Source organism: Vulpes vulpes, chromosome 8 (assembly GCF_048418805.1).
Source record: "Vulpes vulpes isolate BD-2025 chromosome 8, VulVul3, whole genome shotgun sequence".
In the NCBI taxonomy this organism is placed as follows: Eukaryota; Metazoa; Chordata; class Mammalia; order Carnivora; family Canidae; genus Vulpes; species Vulpes vulpes.
The window spans coordinates 102778868-102796929 of record NC_132787.1 but is presented as its reverse complement, the minus strand read 5'-3'; the positions used below and the strand labels follow the sequence as shown (position 1 = coordinate 102796929).

At 41.4% G+C, this 18062-nt stretch overlaps 1 long non-coding RNA gene across 4 annotated transcripts in view; it reads right to left on the bottom strand.

Annotated features, from left to right (window-relative positions):
* LOC112927765 (uncharacterized) overlaps positions 1-18062 on the bottom strand; it is an 84382-nt gene that overhangs the window by 44343 nt on the left and 21977 nt on the right. The window contains exon 2 of one of the 4 annotated variants that reach the window (XR_012003231.1): positions 12236-12375. The exons of the other annotated variants lie outside the window; for them this stretch is intronic. This is a non-coding gene — a long non-coding RNA (uncharacterized lncRNA). The remainder of the gene's footprint in view (positions 1-12235; positions 12376-18062) is intronic. 4 annotated transcript variants of the gene reach the window in all.

Sequence of the window (18062 nt, the reverse complement as noted above, 5' to 3'; positions counted from 1 at the left end):
CTTTTCCTGACTCTCCAGCCTGCAGGTGACAGATTGTGGGACTTTTCAGCCTCCACGGTAGCATGATCCAATTGCTTATAATAAATCTCCTTTTATATACACATATATGTGTGTGTTATATATACACATATGTACCTGCTTATGTATGTACACATGTATATGCACGGGATATACATCCCATATATATATCTCCTCTACAGATATCTTATTGATTGTATTTCTCTGCAGAATCCTGACTAACAGAATGCCTTCCTCCAGTTTTCTGGTGGTTTGGTGGCAATCTTTGGCTTGTAGAGGCATCTCCCCAATCTCTGTCTTCATCTTTACCTAGTGTTCTTCCCTTGTGCATGCCTCTTTGTCCAAATTTCCCCTTTTCCATAAAGGCACCAGGCATACTGGATTAGAGCTCACTCTAATGACCCCATCTTACCTAATTATATCTACCAAAAACCTGTCTTCAAATAAAATCATATTCTGAAGGGCTCGTGGTTAGGATTTCAATTCATGAATGGGCAGGGTTACAATTCAATCTGTAACACTTATTTTCCAGTTGTTGCTAGAATTCCATTTATAATCTCTCTGTGCCTATGTTTGGTTTAAGTGATGAAACTTGACTACTTTCCCAGGCAATCTTTCTGTCTATGGATGCCTTGAAACATCATTATTTTTTTCCCTATAATTCTAGCTCTCATGGACACAGAACATATCATTTTTTTCCCCTTCTGATTCACTGAAAGAATTTGAAGAAAAATGCTCTTTGCCGCAAAGCCTAGGCTCCTTGGAGTCCTATATCACTGACATGCTCCACCTTGGCTGGCTGTGAGAATCACCTGGACAGTTTTAAATAAAACCTAGTACCCAGGACCCATTCAGACCAATCACATCAGAATTCCCAAGGGAGGAGCCAAAGCCTCAGTTTGACATTCAAAACTTTCCAGGTGATTCCAACGTATAGCCAAGGCTCATATGGCTGATCTGTTAAGATCCTGGAGGTTTATCTCATCTCTGCAGATAAGAAAACTGAGTGCTAGAGGCATATTTTGGGGTCTTTGGAGTCTACTAAATACAACACACTGGCACTTATAACCATTAAAAGATTGGGAAAGGGAGGTGGACGGGGTTTGGGGTGACTGGGTGATGGGGGCACTTGACGGGATGAGCACTGGGTGATATGCTATATGTTGGCAAATTGAACTCCAATAAAATATAAAAATAAAAATAATAACAATAATAATAATAATAATAAAAAGATTGGAAAATTCAGCATGAGCTTGTGTCAACTATCTCTTCCTGATTTCAAGCATGTATATTTAAGAGGCAACACGAATCATCTGTTTGTAATTCAGTGACACTTAAGTCCTCACTGGAATATTATTTTCTAAAAAGCTTGCTGATGCCTCAGGACTCCATTTGAAAAGACCTGGTTGCTCAATCTGAAAACTGAGTGGCCTGCGTTGGGCCGGCAGACAGGATTGAAAGCCTTAAAGATCTAGCCAGTGTTCCAACATGCACTCCATGAGTAGAAAAGCCCAGAATAGCTAATTTCTTTATTTTTAGGACTGGGGATAATTTAGATGGTTGTACTTTTGAAGGATATGGGGGGAACTGTGAATCTCAAGTGTCCCTTTGTCTTTGTTGCATTAGTATCTCCTGGAAGTTTTGGGATCATGTCCTCCATCATTCCCTCTCTCTCTCCTCTCCTCTTCTCTTTCTCTCTCATCATAAAGTCTTTAATCCATTTATCAAAACTAAACTGATTTGTGCCAGGCTCAATCTTACAGAAAGCAGACAAAAATGACTAGTTATGATAAAATCTGAGCTGGACACAGCTCAGTTACAGAACAAAATAAATGCTTGAAGGTAAGAAAGAAGTTCTGGGAACACAAATAGCTCTGAGGGAAACACACAATGATGGAGATCATCATAATATTTTGTAACTCGTATGTGAGAAAACATCTAATCCAGTTCTTTCACTTTATAGATGAGCGACGGGGGCCAAGAGAATGAGACATAACAACTTACTCAAGATCACACAGAACATTGTTTACACATCCAGGGCAGAAGCGAGGTCTCCTGCCTCCCAGACTAGGGTTTTCCAAAATATCCCTCTGGGAGATGCCCAGATAGAAATCAAAATTAAATAGGAGTGTGATTTGTTCTCTTTTGCTCCAGTAGCCTTGGCCTGTAGCACCACTAGCATTTGGTATGAAAAAGGGTAGTTTTGCTGGTAATCAGGAGAGGCAGGGGAGAGCAGAGGCTGATCAAGGCAGAAGCCAGGAAATGTTGGAACGGCCAAGGGTGAGGACCCTGGGTGGCATCTGCTTCAAGGTCAGGCTGGAGTGCAGGAGAGTTGTTCTGTACCCAGCCCCAGCTATGCATCACAATGACCCAGCAAGTTGTTTCAACAACACTGGTCCCCAGACTCTGTCCTTCCCTCAGTAATTCTAGCTGATCAAAAACGAGGCCCCCAAATTGCCATAATTTTACAGCTTCCGTGGTGAGTGGGTATGCACTAATTGTGAGGGCGAGAAGCGGGAGGGGAGTGCAGGCATGGTGACAGTGGGGACATGCAGCACAAGAGGCTGTAGGCAGAGACAAGCAAGGGAAGCCAGAGGAACTGTGTGATTAGCTGGATAGGGGTGAGGGAAGGGGAGCTTCTGGCTCTGTAGGCTTAGCAGATGATGCATCTACTCATTAGGCATTAGGCAGTAGAGAACGCTTCCGAAGCTGCTTTGACAAGGGTGCTGATGCACTCACATTTAGACCTGTTGGGTTTGAGATGCCCGTGAAACATCAGGGTAGAGTCTGCAGCCACTGGCTGTGTGAAGAAGCCAGGAAAACATTGGAGATCACTCTACGTTAATATTTATGAGCTCAGATCCTTACTCCAAGCCAGAAATGAAGTTTCTGGCCAGGAGAAGGGCAGCCACCCAGGCTCTGTGAGCTCTGGAAACATGAGTATGTTCACAGATGCTTTTATCCTACCCTCTGCCAAATGACGGTTCCAGGACATGGCATTCCCCACTCCAGGCATCTTGCCACCCCAGGACTCAGTTTCACCAGACTTAGCTGTGACGTGGGACATGTCAGGTTCCTAGGAACGTCAGTGAGGGCCTGTCCTAGCCTAGAAACCTCAGTGTGTAGGGAGGAGAGGGGGGAGAGGAGGGGGACATCCAGGATGTGGGACAGCCAGGGAGTAGGCAGTGGGAAGGGAGTGTGGGGACTCTGTGAAAGCATTCCATTGTATGGAGGTAGCTTTGAAGGGAGGAAGAAACAGATATCAATCAATAACACAAACGTCGGGGACTGGAAAAAGATACAAGGAGAGCCCCAGATACTGTTCTCACCAAAAGTTAAGCAAACAACTCAGTCTTACATCATGCCCTAGATATCACCAAGCACGGCTGAGGCCAGACCACCAATGAAGGCCGTCCCCAAGGCTCTGGTCACCCTCCTGTGCTCTGTGGCCAAAGGTGTCCTGCTTTGTTTGGGGGTATGGGGCTCTGGACAAGAACAGGGAAGCCAGATCAGCGAACATCCCCTGAGCCCCTCAAGCAGAAGAGGTGTCACTTACCAGGGAGGCACAAACATTTGCAATTCAATTTCCCTGTGCATGGCTGCAAGAGACAAATGTCCCTAATGGCATCTGACCTTCACACAGTCCAAGCTGAAGTTCATAAAAAGAAGGATGAGGACCTCTCCCAGCTTGGAGGACCTCTGACAGCTCCACCTGACCTCAAGTTCAGCCCTTACAGTATACAGGCACCATGCAAGGCACCTCACATTCCATTTCATATTTAATCCCCATAAAGACTTCGCCAGGGTTTTCTTGTCTATTTTGACTAGTGTGACCTAAGCCATGACTGGAGAATAAGAGATGGGACGTAGGTCTGTCGAGATTACTCCTGTCTGCTACCAGCTGTTGTGCATTTTTTTTTTCCCACTTCTGTAAATATATGGACACATCTACAGCCTGAGATGTTTCCTGGACGGCCCTGCTTCAAGCATTAGCCTGGACTTACCAAGGGATGTTTGTTGGCTTGTCACAGGATGTAAAAAGTAATATACCAAATGCTGGGAACCCCAAGTTTAAGTTTGAGCTTTACTGTTCACTAGCCTGATAATTACAAAGTGTGTACTTCTCCTTTCAAATAGTAATTTTCTCTTCTAAATAGTAGAGAACATAATTCTTTGTTTTTTTTTTTTTTTTTTTTAAGATTAAACATCAAAACTTTTCCCAATATGTTAAATCTGCTAGTTTGGTCTCACTGTCTTTAATATTAACTAGGGAATGAACAAACTACCTGAATATTGGATTCCAGGCCCCCCAGAAGAATATGCAGTATCTTTATGTTGCTTTTGAGGAGATACACTTGGGGATTTTATTTTCGGATATCTTTAAGTGTTAACAACCTAATTCAATGGGAGTTAATTCCGCTGTCATGATGTAATAGCACCATTGACTAGTGAAATGCAAATATAAGATTAACCATTTAAAATTGAGCCTCAATAATGATTTGGCCTGCTTGCCCATGCATGCCTTCGGAGCTGAGATAAGCAAAAACTGCCAAACAATGAACCCAGCAGGGTGTATTGGTGAGAGCTACAGGCTTTGGCAAGGCAGGTAAAAAGCACCCTATCATTCCAATTTGGATGAAAATTCGTTTCTTCTTCCTAGGTCTAAAGAAAGCTGGGAAAGCCAGTGGTTCAGTGGGCTCTACTCTCACCTACTTCGTGTCTCCTACTGAGGGCCCAGCAGCTTGCTTTATAATCTCATTTTTGTTAGACTTCCGGATTTCATCAAAATCTGCCTCGATATTTTGTGTTAATAATTATAGTTAGGGATAGAGCCAGCCCTGCTTTGACTTCAAAGGTGCACAATTTTTCAAACCAGACATTTGTGAATCTGGGTCAGGAAAGGCAGAGCAAAGCTGATCTGGAGCTCTGGTCGGCTTCCCCTTGCCTCACAGTGTGGGCACTCTCAAAGTGCAATAAACAGTCCGCTCCAAAGAACAATGCCCTCATTGTAGGAATCTCTGGGTTCCAGAGCCTGAGCCTTCCCCACACCCGGCTAAGTGTGCCCCAGTGAGCAGGCCAAAGAGCCTCTGGAGAAGAGACTCTGAGAGCCAGTGTTTTCTGCAGCTCCTCTCCCAGCCTGTCTGAAGGAGTCTAATTGGATGCAGCTGGATTATCCCAGCACTCTGAACTTGAATTTGCTTGCAGAAGGTGGGGAAAAGCAGTTCCTGTTACATTTTGAGCCCCCACCCCCACCCCAGCCATGGGAGACTCCTGGGGTAATGACTGGGAATCTCTCTGAAGTCACTGTGTGCATCTACCCAACTGCCAGGACTCAGCCATGTGACAGTAAAGTCACGCTTTGAGAATGCCTGCAGATTACATTTAGCTCCAGCTGGAAACACTGGGAATAAAAATTATTAAGAAGAATAGTAGTAAAAATTGGTAGCATCACTTCTCAAAATACTTCCTCTTTAACTCTTGTATTATCCGTTGATTAACTCTATTAACTCTATTCTGAAAACGAGATGTTTTTAGACTGGAGTTCACACAAAAGAGGGGCAGCATGGTGGGAAGCACATGATTTAGGTTCAAAATTAAGCTCTGTGAGTTACCTATAGTTAGAACTTGGGCAAGTTACTTAAGACCTCTCAGCCTCTGTTCTGTCTGGTTACAAATGAGCAAATAGAAAAGGACTCCACAAACTGAAACAAAGGATTAAAAAAGATGTGATCAGATAGTCATAAAATTAGACTTTTTCTTTTCTTTGCTTTCTTTGGTTTTGGTAGACCAGAAGTTATATGTCTATGTGACTCTATTTCTTTCCAAGAGGTTCCTTCAAGAAGGAAGAAAGCTTATTCCTATGGTATAGCAATCCTCAGGCCACCTTTGACTTCAAAACTGGGAATTGATGGGATGACTGGCTTATGAACCACTCGACTTTGTATGATGTGATTTCATAGTCACATTCTTTTGTGTATATTTATTTGTATCCCCATTGGTAAGACACTCTATTTGTCTGCTTGCCTTGCCTTTGGATGATTTTTGGCTCTTTACAAAAATCAAATCTATTCTCAAGGTTCAAAGATTCAGCATCAGTGAAGAAATTGTAAAGTCTGTTCCTCCATATCTTAAATCAGTCCCTTACACATTCTGAGCAATAACTATGAAAAGATTCTATCTTTCCCAGTGAGCTGCTCTATAGGACAGAGAATTTATGTTAATTAGATGTTTAATCTAGGCCGTGCTCTATGTTAGGTGTATAACACACATATCTGATTTTATCACCATAATAATATTGGAGATAGGTAATGTAATGTCTAGTCTAAAAATGAGGATGCTGAAACCTGAATATTTTAACTTCTCTTACCCACCAGATCAATAGGGAGCTGGAATTAGATTCTAATTCTCCCTATGTTCAAAATCTGCATTTTTCTTCCACCAGACTTCTCCATCCATGTGGATATATAACGGGCCTCATCATTTTATAGTCAGACCTCCTTTATTTGTTCATTAAACCACATTTATTGGCCCTTTCTGTGAATGTGATCCCAAAGGTGGTCTACGAGACACACTGACTTCTCTGGCTCCATATCTCCAAAGTGTCCCATTTCCCCAGGGCCTCAAACTAAGTACCATGACAGGGTCACGTGTTTAATGATTGTTGGAACTGAATGTGATACAAAATTAATTCCTTGCATGCCACAAATCAATAGTGCATTGTCCTCAGAACAACCATAGTGATACTTCAACTGGACTCAGGTAAGACCAAAAGGTCTAGCTCAGAACTTACCACTTTGTTAACTGTCATCCTGGATGCATACATATGCATGTAATGTTGGAAAGTTGTGCCAAATGCAACTATATCTCAAATTTTATATGCCCTTGGGCTTTCATTAATATTGGAGATATAATTCTGTGGATCAAAAGTAACATAATTTGTCTCCCACTTTGAGCCAAGGTGAAATAACAAGACTACATTTACCCTCCCACTTGAAAAAAATAGAAGTCAAACTAACAAAATACAGGAGAAGATGATTTTCAAGTGTACATTAGGCAACACAAGACAGGGATCAGTGAGAGACAGAAAACAAATGACTTTAATACTTATTATAAAGATGCAGTTATCGAGACAGCATGGTATTAGTGCAAGTATAGGAAGACAGATCGATAGAACAGAACAGAGTCCAGAAATTGACCCACACGTATTTGGATAATGGATTTTCAACAAAGATGCAAAAGTAAATCAGAGGGAAAGGGATAGTTTTTCCAATAAGTGATGTTGCAGCAATTTGATGCCCACATGGCAAAAATAAAATAAGGATAGATCTATGTCTTGCAGCATACACAAAAATAACTCAAAGTAGATTATTGACTTAAATTCAAAAGCTAAAATTAAAAAGTTCAAGAAGAAAACCTTTGTGTGCTTGAGTTAGGCAAAGCTATGACATTAAAAACAGGATCTATAAAATAACAAATTGATAGATTAGACTTCATCAAAATTTAAAACTTCAAACTCTTTAAAAGACCTTGTTAAGAAAACACAAAGAAAAACCCAGGAATGGAGAAGAAAATTTATGAAGTATGTATCTAACAAATAACCTGTATCCAGAATACATAACAAACCTTTAAAACTCAATAAGAGAAAATAGCCAACCCAAAAAACCTGAGCAGAGTATTTGAATAGCACTCTGGTGAAGGAGATAAAAGCACATGGAAAATAAGCTCTATATCATTAAACATTAAGGAAATGCAAATTGAAAGCACAGTGAGGCACTGCTACACACCTATTAAAACTGCTGAAATTAGAAAGAATGACCATACCAGGTGTCGGTGAAGACATGGATCCCTGCACTGCTGGTATGAGATCAAATGGCAAAGCACTTTAGGGGGTAGTTTGGGAGGTATGTCAACTATATGACCTATTGTTCTTCTCCCTACCTCCTCAAGAGAGGAGAAAGCATATGTCCATACAAAGATTTGTTCAAAAATTTTCATGGCAGCTTTAATTGCAATAGACCGAAACAAGAAATAATCCCAATGCCAATAATGGGTGAATGGATAAACAAATAGTGGTACATTCATACTATGGAACAAAAAGCACAAAGTACTGCTATGCTATGGATGAATCTGAAAATAATGATGCCAAGTGAGAGCAGGTAGAGGAAGAGGTACATGCTGTGCGATTCCATTTAGATACTGTTCTGAGAAACATGAATGAATGTACGGTGAGAGGCAGCATGCCACGGTAGGGTGCTCAGAGAAGCAAGCAAAGGGCAATTACAAAGGGACACAAGGAACCTTTCGGAGGTGATGGGTATGGTCATTATTTTGACCATGATGATAGTTTCCTGAGCATATACATCTGCCAGAACTTATCAAATACTTTAAATACATTTGTTCAGCTAATTGTAAATAAAAATAATTAGTATGGTTTTTAAGAACAGCTCTACTTAAAAGTGCAATCAATCTTTTAAAAATCACATTTCCAAAAGACTAAGAAAAAACATTTTCTGATGAAATATTGATTAAATTGTCCCAAAATAAGCTGCAGGATATGACTGTTAAGCAGCTATGCTTGTTCTGGTTGGCATCACAGCTAGACAGCCTGAAGGAAAAACAGTGACAGCTTACTGAACAGAACTCAGCGGAGCGAAAAGTCCCTCCAAACCCAAGTGTGTGTCCCTCATAACTATTTTACAGTGGGAGGAGAGGCAGCTCTTTCTAGTTCCTTGGTGTGCATTTCTCAGCACTTGGAAGGCCCTGCTGACTTCCAGAAAGGCACAGGTGAAACTGCCCTGATGGTAGGTGGGCAGAGCAAGAAGCTACAGAGACATAAAAGCCATAATAAATCCAACTATCAACTCAAAATAGAAGAAGAGCTGGAAGGGTCTTGCCTCCTTCAGCCACATGATTCAGTGGTCCCCACTGGAGGTACAGAAGGGCTTCAAGTTCTGATAATGGGTTGGGGCACTTAACTCAGTAAGGCCAGGGGGACACCTGGGTGCTCAGTGGTTGAGCATCTGCCTTTGGCTCAGGTTATGATCCTGGGGTCCTGGGATGGAGTCCCACATGGGGCTCCCCACAGGGAGACTGTTTCTCCCTCTGCCTATGTCTCTGCTTCTCAGTGTGCATCTCTCATGAATAAATAAATAAAATCAAAGAAAGAAAGAAAATAAATAAAGAAAGAAAAAAAATAAAGAAAGGTGGGGGGGGGCAGAGTCCCCACCCTGCCAACCTCATGCTCAGGGCAGAAGTAAAACTGAACCCTGGTACTCGCTTCTTTCCTATGTCTCTGGACATTCATCCAATGCTAAGAGACAGCACAAAGCCTTAGGTCACCCAAGGTGGGCCTCAGAACACCTGGGTCCTGTTCTCCCTCTTTCACTATTTCCAACCTTCTTCTCCTTCCTGTCTCTTGACTGTCCTGGTTTTCTCGTCCTCCATCTTCCTTTTCCCTGTCTCCTTCCTTTCTTTCCTCCTTTGTCTTCCTTCCAATCGGCTTTCAAAGGTCTTTGAGCAAAGCAGGATATACATAAATTAAATATGGGAAATTGCTTTGTCAGCAAGAATTTACTAGGTGGTTCCCAATGTACCCAGGAGCTGTGATAGGCACTGGGGTGAGCAAGGGAAGAAAGAACAAGGCCCTTGAAAAAAAAAAAACGTAGTGTAAATCAAAGGGAGGAGGATGAGCCGATGCACTGCAAAATGATCTATATATGCTGAAAGCGAATATATAAAAATCAGTGACGGCAGAAGCCCAGCAGAGAGGGCCCACAGCTTTGCCCCTCAAATCATCAGGGAAGAAGATTGCATTTCAGCTGGACTTTGAAAAAAGAGCAGAAGTTCATCAGTCCAACAAGAATAGGATGCTTAGAAAAATGGGGGCATTTCATGGAGCAATGGGAGCGCAAAAGCAGAGAGTGGTAAGTGGAAGTTTCTGTAATTCACAGTAAGAAATATAGCTGGCTGGAAGGGGGTGCGAGAATGGATTTGTGGCTGGAGCAGCCCTGAGGATGCCAATTAAATGCCTACTTGATCTGGGGTTTGGGCAAGCTGTTAGCTCAGGGGACCTAATTTATTTTTCTCCAGGAAAGGGGGGGTTTGACTAACTTACCTCTAAGCTTGGCTCTAACTCTAGGATCCATGACACTGCCTGTGTCAGCAATAGAATCTCTGGTCTTTCTTGGTACATGTGTGCGCCCATCAGCCCGGCAAACTCATTGTATCTTTTAAGAGTATGAATGATAAACCATCTCTCTCTCACATAAACAGAATCTGTAAGAAAATTTCTCCCCAGAAGCCAAACCAGGGTTTTGGCTGGCCTGGCCTTTCGATGTAGTCAAGGATAAAGAGAGGTGATCTAAAAGTGAATGTTTTCAACAAGCAGTGCAGTGAAAGGAAATAGACCTGACACCCACACACCTCTGCCAGCCAGCACCATTAAATGCTACCCTCAATGCGACAGGCATACAACATAGGTGACCATTCACCCCGCATGTCCTCCCTTGTCCTTGTTCTCCGGGAGGGTAACACAATAGTGGGAGATTCAGGACAAGACCTACAGAGAACTGCAAGCTGGTCAAGAGCATTATCTCTGGGTTGTGCCTACTTCCAACGCCCCATCCTGTGGTCTCAGGCACTCACCCTGCCCTGCTGGGATGTGTACTGCCACACGATACAACTGGGAGTCCCAAACTTTCCTTTTATAGAAGAGGAACCTTCTTAGGAGGCTCAAGGGATGGATTCCAGACTGAGTCCTGAAGACAACCGAAGCCTCTTAGTGTCATGGTGGCTTCTAGGCTTCTAGGAATTGACCTGAGAGAGATAGAAGGGGTCATGGAATCCCTGAGGGCTAGCACGAAATTCCTGTTCTGCTCTTTCCAGGCTGAACAATGCTTAGCGGGATGCTTGCCTTCTCTGCATCCCCTTGTCAAATGGGAATAAAAATATCTAGTTCAAAGGATGGCCAGAAGGACTGGAGGTAGTGCATGAGAGGGGCTTGGCATAGTGCCTGGTACCTATTCAGCCCTCACTTAGCGAGTTCAGGATGACGTATCCATTGTATGAGGCCTACCTGTGGTTCTCTGGTGACATATAATAAAGGACCTGTGATGGTAGGATTAGGAAGTGAATATAGATAGAAGGTGACATACAGACAAACTGCCCTTGAAAATCATGTAGGGAGGTACCATAGCAGGGACATATTCCTTAATAACTCCAACACAGCCAACATAACCTGTTTTGTTTTGTTGTTTCTAATCCAACAATGTGACACCTTACCCCTTTATTTGGTTGACCACCAGATAAAGTAACTGGTTTATGTTTTAAGACAATACTCCACCCAGTTGCTTTGTTTTTTTTTTTTTTTTTTTTTTTTTAAGAGGCATGTAATTAAGACACCTGACAGAAAGAAGAGCAGATTCTTTGTTTCCTCATCTGCCAAAAAATGACAATGCCGTACTAGGTGCCTGGCCTCCTTACAACTTTATGGTGAGGGTCAAATAAGAAAATTCGAGGAAAAAAAACTTTTTAGATTGTAAGACACCTGTAAATGGAAAATACTTAAATAGATCTCTTGATGTGGTTGATGGAAAGCACCCCCAGAAATTCCTGATTGCAATAAAGAAGATTGAAATGAAGAGGATTCTAAACTAGCAGTCACCTCTAGTGGTGGCCCAAGTTCGGGTCTATAAACAAAGGCCTAGAAGATTTAGACATTTCCCATCTAATCACTGATATCGAAGTGTGATTTTACCTAAGGAAAGTGTCACTGAACTGTTTGTATTGATCTTTTCCATGTGGGCAGAGAGTTATCTGCCTATGGGTTGGACTCAAAGAGAATCCCAGAGCAAGGTCAAGTTAATGCAACACAAATGATCTCTAGCTGATTAAAAAATAATAATAAAGAACAGTTTTTATCTTGAAGCTACCATTTTTCTATCAGGTCTAATCTGTAGGGCTTCGTTTCTTAACATATAATAAACCCACATGCATCTTAAGTGACAGAGTCTTAAAATTACTGCCAGCAAGACAGTGTTAATGTAGTTGTCGTAGTTGTCGCTGCATGAACATTCATGAACATGGACTTAACTATTCATATTGTTTTCGCTTCTGTATCTAAAACACTATACAGTAGAATTACCATATGCCCAGTAATTCCACTACTGGGTATTTACCCAAAGAACACAAAAACACTAATTTGAAAAGATACACGTACCCTATGTTTTTGTAGCATTATTCACAATAGCTGAGATGTGGAAGCAATCCAAGTGTCCGTCCACAGATGAATGGATAAAGAACATGTGGTATGTATATCTACACGATGAAATCTTGTCATTTGCAATAGCATAGATGGCTCTAGAGGATATAATGATAAATGAAATAAGTCAGTCAGTAAAAAACAAATACTATATGATTTTGCTCATGTGTGGAATCTAAGGAACACACGAGCAAAGAAAAAAGAGACAAACAAAAAAGCAGACTCTTAACTATATAGAACAAACTGGTGGTTGACAGAGGGCAAGAGGGGGACGGGTGAACTAGATGAAGGGGATTAAGAGCACAGTTATGGTGATGAGCACTGAGTGATATATAGAATTATTGAATCATGATATTGGACGCCTGAGACTAATACAACACTATGTTAACTATACTGGAATTGTATTTACTTATTTATTTTTATACTGGAATTTTAAAATGAAGAAATAAAAATTTCAAAATATAGCTCTTTCAGTAAGTCTAAAATAAAAACTTGAAGTGATAAAGAAGCATTGCATTATGATGTAATAACGGCATCTCCCCATCCCCCTCCTCCTCCCTCTGATTCTTGGTGGTTCATGAGATGATGGTGTTTCTTGTACGTGGTGTGTCTTAGGTAATACGACTTGCCTTAGGTAATGCTACAGAGGGCAGGAAGCTGAACTACACTGAGTTTTAAGATTCTTCAAAATTCTCCTCAGCCCGGCTCTAGACTCATGGAACAGTTTCTGATTATAATTTAGCTTCCCCCAATACCTGTTGCTAAGAGGGGAGACTAGATGAACAGTAGACACGGGTGCCCGAGGCAGGGTGTTTCTCATCGCATACCAGTAACAAGGGAGCCTGATACCTCTGTCACACAGAGCTTTGATCAGACCCTGAGTCTGATCACTCAAGGGTGCTTTGGCAAAATGCAGCATCTCAACTGGAAAAATCTGTGCAAAGGATGCCAAACCACGGTGATCTCATCTCATTTCCGTCTCGATGCAAGTCTGTGCCTGGGCAGCCAGCCTGGCTCCTACAGGAGGACACTGTTGTCCTCCCTCTCTCCCTCTCTGCCAGCATTAGTATAGCCTCCTCACATCAACTCTTCCTTTCTTGTCAGTCTTGGGCTTTGCTTGCAGACCTGGCCCTTGTCTTGCCCACACCCTGCTCTGTGTGGCAGGATGGCTGACCCTATCTTCATTTCCCAGGTCCTCATGCAGCTGCTTCAGCTTGGGTCCAGTCAACGTGAGGGGGTGATAAGAGATAGGAGGCTGAGAAAGGTAAAGCTGTAACATTTCTTTCCTTCTCTCTGCCTCAAAAGTTGTCCCCAGCAGCAGCATCCTCTGAGTCTGCTCTGTGTCTCTGTGTCCCCCAAGGAAGCTCCAGCTGGAGCTTGTGCCAGGTGGACCCAGGTGACCCCAGTCCCCGGCTTCTGGTTGCACCACCTTCTTCCTTTGTCTTTCCAATGGAGGGGCAAGAGTAGTTTACTGCCATCCCAATTTTTATGTTGCTTCTCTGGGACCCAGTAGGTTTCTCAGCCTTTGTCCCTGTACAACCAATTTCCTGTGACACACGGCTCTGAACCCTGATGTGATTATGAACTGCTGGAAGTCAAGAACTCCACCCCATATCTTTGTGCACGTACATTTGGGTGGGTACTTGGCAAATTATTATCCAACTGAATTGAAAATTCCTTGAAATTGAAACTTTACGTGACCTCTAAGATGACAAAACTAATTGCCCTGAGAAGTCATTCTTTTACTTTCTTAGCATTGCTTCCTTTTTTACTTTTCTCATTCTTTTTTTTTTTTTAAGATTTTATTTATTTACTTGAGAGAGAGAGAGACAGAGCTCATGAGTGGGGGTGGAGCAGGGAGCCTGGTACAGGGCTTAATCGCAGGACCCCAAGATCATGACCAGAGCTGAAGGCAGCCACTTAACCAACTGAGCCACCCAAGTACCCCTATTTTTCTCATTCTTAATTGCAATAAAAGACACTTATTATAACATTTACCATCCTAAGCATTTAAGTGAGGAATCATCCACTTTAAATGGAGACATTTGCTTCTATGTTTAAACCAAGACTTGATTTAAGAAAACTTCATGGTCATGCCATTCCCAGGAAAACAGGTGCCTGCAATTTCCTTTGAAACAATCACTGAACCCTACCTGAGCACTTAGTAGGCATCTTAAAGAGAAGACTTATATTCCTCACCACTAATCTCCACGATGCACAGTACCAGTCTCACTTTACGTATGAGGGAATCAAGGTTCAGAGATGATGGCTAACTACTCCAGGGTCCCACACTTAGTGTATAACTTAGTAAAATGTAAACCAGTAAGTCTATAACTTGAAAAACTGTAAGAATTAAGTCTTTGTTACAAACGGAAAGCTCAAGGCCCATAGCAAGAGAATATAATTTATCAGGTCAGAAGTTTGTTCACAGCCTCAGTTTTTGATACAGGCAATTCCTCAGTCATGCACTGAGAGCTACTGCACTAGACCATAAGGAAAATGTATCTGTGTTAAGTGATTTCTTGATCTATCCCCAGGCCCTAGCCAAGGCCCTGGTACTTAGCCAATGACCAGTAAATAATTGTAGAATTGATAAGTGAATGAATGAGTGAATGTTAACCATTTCGTTTTGAATTTAAATCTTAAACATTTTCTATTCCAATTAACTAGCTCTCATTTTAGACACATGCCAAAGCTTATTCATTTCTTAACTCATCCAATGAGTATTCGATGAACTCTTACCATATGTGATGTGTCAATGCTAGATACAGGGGAATGTTCAGATATTCATCAAATATTCTAGACATAGACCCTATCCTTCAGAGACTTTAAATTATTTCAATAGAAGAGACCAAGCAAGTAAGGACAACAGAGATCTATAAAAACGTGTTAAACGGATATTATCATAGATCTCTGTGCTGCAGATGAATTAGGACCACAAAGAGGGGAGCGACCAATTTTACCTCGAAGGACTGAGATTAGAGAATGATCCTATGGAAGAGGTAATGCCCACAATAAATCTCAACAGATTGATATCTGTCAGTCACCTGTAGGGTTGGTGACAGCCTTGCCACATGTAGGTGGAAGTGCAATTGGCTCTGCAGAGCTTGGGGCTCCTTGTGGGAATCTCCCACACCAACAGGTATGTAAAGCCATCTGATGCAAAATCATTCAAATAGTAAAAATAGCAAAAGGATTGCCCAATCGGGTTTGGTTGGGAGGAAAGAGAATTCCTCTGTTGTAAACTTTCACTTTCCTCTCCCTACCCCAAAGACTTACAGGAGTCTCCCCTTATCCAGTCTTCTGCTTTTCATGGTTTCGGTTACCCACAAGTAAATGACTCTTTCTGGCTCTGGTCCGAAAGTCAGTAGTAGCCTAACATTATGTCACAACACCTCTGTTGTTCACTTCATCTCATCACGAAGGCATTTTATTATCTCACGTCATCACAAGAAGGGTGAGTGCAGGGCAATAAGATATTTTAAGAGAGAGAGACAGACCACTTTCACATAACTTTTATTACAGTATATTGACAATCTATTTTACTATTAGTTTTTTAAAATATTTTATTTATTTATTCATGAGAGACACAGAGAGAGAGGCAGAGACATAGGCAGAGGGAGAAGCAGGCTCCTTGTGGGGAGCCCGATGCAGGACTTGATCCCAAGATCCCAGGATCACCAACTGAACCAAAGGCAGATGCTCAATCACTGAGCCTCCTAGGTGCCCCTTTTTTTTACTATTAGTGTTGTTGATTTCTAACTATGCCTAATTTATAAACTGAACTTCATCATATGTATATATGTATGAGAAAAAGACACATTTATATATGGGGTTCAATACTACCCTGCTGAGGCTTCCCCTGGGAGTCTTGGAACTCACTCCCCAAGGGTAGCAAGGGGCTACTGTACAAACCTGAGGGGATGAAAGTGTCCTTTGGTTAACTAAACGTTCAATAAGTAAATACTTAAAATTGGAATTCCAGGTCAGGGATAGCTAAGCCCAAAGGCTAGGCTCTTATCACAACATTCACTCAATCTTCTAAAACACTGGAGAGTAAGGGCCAGAGGAAAACAAGGCTCTCGATCCAGCTTTTCCAGTATGTGGTTCCTGGGCTCTGCTTTAATGCAAATCCAAACATTTATCGAGTGAAAGTCACGTGGATGACCCTACGTTAGATGTTTTTATCCTCATGGCCTCATTTTGTCCTCAGCATGTTCTCGAAATTTGTAGGATTTCCTTCATTCGGTAGGTGGGGTACCTGAAACTCAGGAGTAAAATGGCTTGTCCAGGACCCCACAGAGCTGGTAAGCAGCTCACCTCCACCTATGGCAGAACTTGAACCACTTGTCATTCTTTTGTCCTGTTGCTGAGTATGATGATGTCAGGAATATCTAGATAACAACATAAATTCATACACTGGTAGACCACCTACAGCTATAAAGCAGTTTAGCTACATCTCATTTCCCTCCACAACAGTGTGTATTATCCCCATCTTATAACAAAGGTTATTGAAAATTAAATGTGTCAGTAGTTGGCAAACCACACAGCCATGAAACAGCTGGGCTTCTTAACTTAACTCACCTCTTACTTTAGCCTGATATTTCGTTTCCATATTTGGAAGAAATCCATTTGTTTCTGGATTGTCTTTATTTCCCCAGAGTCATTTTTCAAGTATAGCCATTTAATATGAAAAACTATTTTTGTTCATTTTGGAGTTAAAAAAAGGGAGGGGTGGTGGCGACATTTGATGGATTAAATATTAGTTGAGCCATAATCTGTGGCCCTGTTTTCATTCTCTTAATTTGCAAGCAGACCACCAAACCATGACAAGTTTGACTTCTGTTGAGGAACAAAAATATTTAAAATGGCCACAACATTAAACTTTCAAAATATTTGCAGCAACATTTTTCTATAAGCTTTAGTCTTACTCTTTAGTATTATCACATTTGACATAATTACACCCTGTAAATACCTCAAACTTGTAATGACATCCTTTCAAGAATTATTACTAATTATTATACTTGACGTGACAAATTAAACATGTTGTTTGACGTAATTATACTAAATAATTCAAAATGCTAATTATGCTTAGAAATAGCAATTAGCATAATTAAGTTAAAAAAATAAGCTACTGTAAATTTTCCTACTGATTCAGTATCACAAACTCGAATTTTCTAGATTTTAGTAATGATTGACTGATATGACTTATAAAATTATATCTGTAATCAAAAATAATGAGACATTTTCAATGGCTTCAGAAGGCCTGGAAGAGATGATAAGAAAATGAAATTTTGGTGGCTAGGGACTGTGCAAAAGGCCAAGTCTCTAGAGGAAGCCAGACTTAAGTGTGAGTCCCTACCTGGCCACCACTAACTGGGTAACTCCAGTCTAGAGATGTAGTCCTTTGAAATATTTTTTTTCCTCTACAAATGGGCATCATATTTGCCTCTAGGTCTGATATAAACATCAGGATCTTGAAGAAATTGTAGGACCCTCATGTTGATTGCAGCACTATCTCCAACAACCAAGAAATGGAAATGACCTCAGTGTCTATCAAAGGACAAACGGGTAAAGAAAATGTGGTATATTCATACAATGGAAAATAATTCAGCCATAAAAAAGAAGGAAATTTTGCCCCATGACAACATGCATGAACCTTGAGAACATTGTGCCAAGGGAAATAGGTCAGTCACAGAAAGACAAATACCATGAAATTCCACCTATATGAGGTATCTAAGATAATCAAATGCATAGAGTCTACGAATGGAATGGTGGTTGCCAG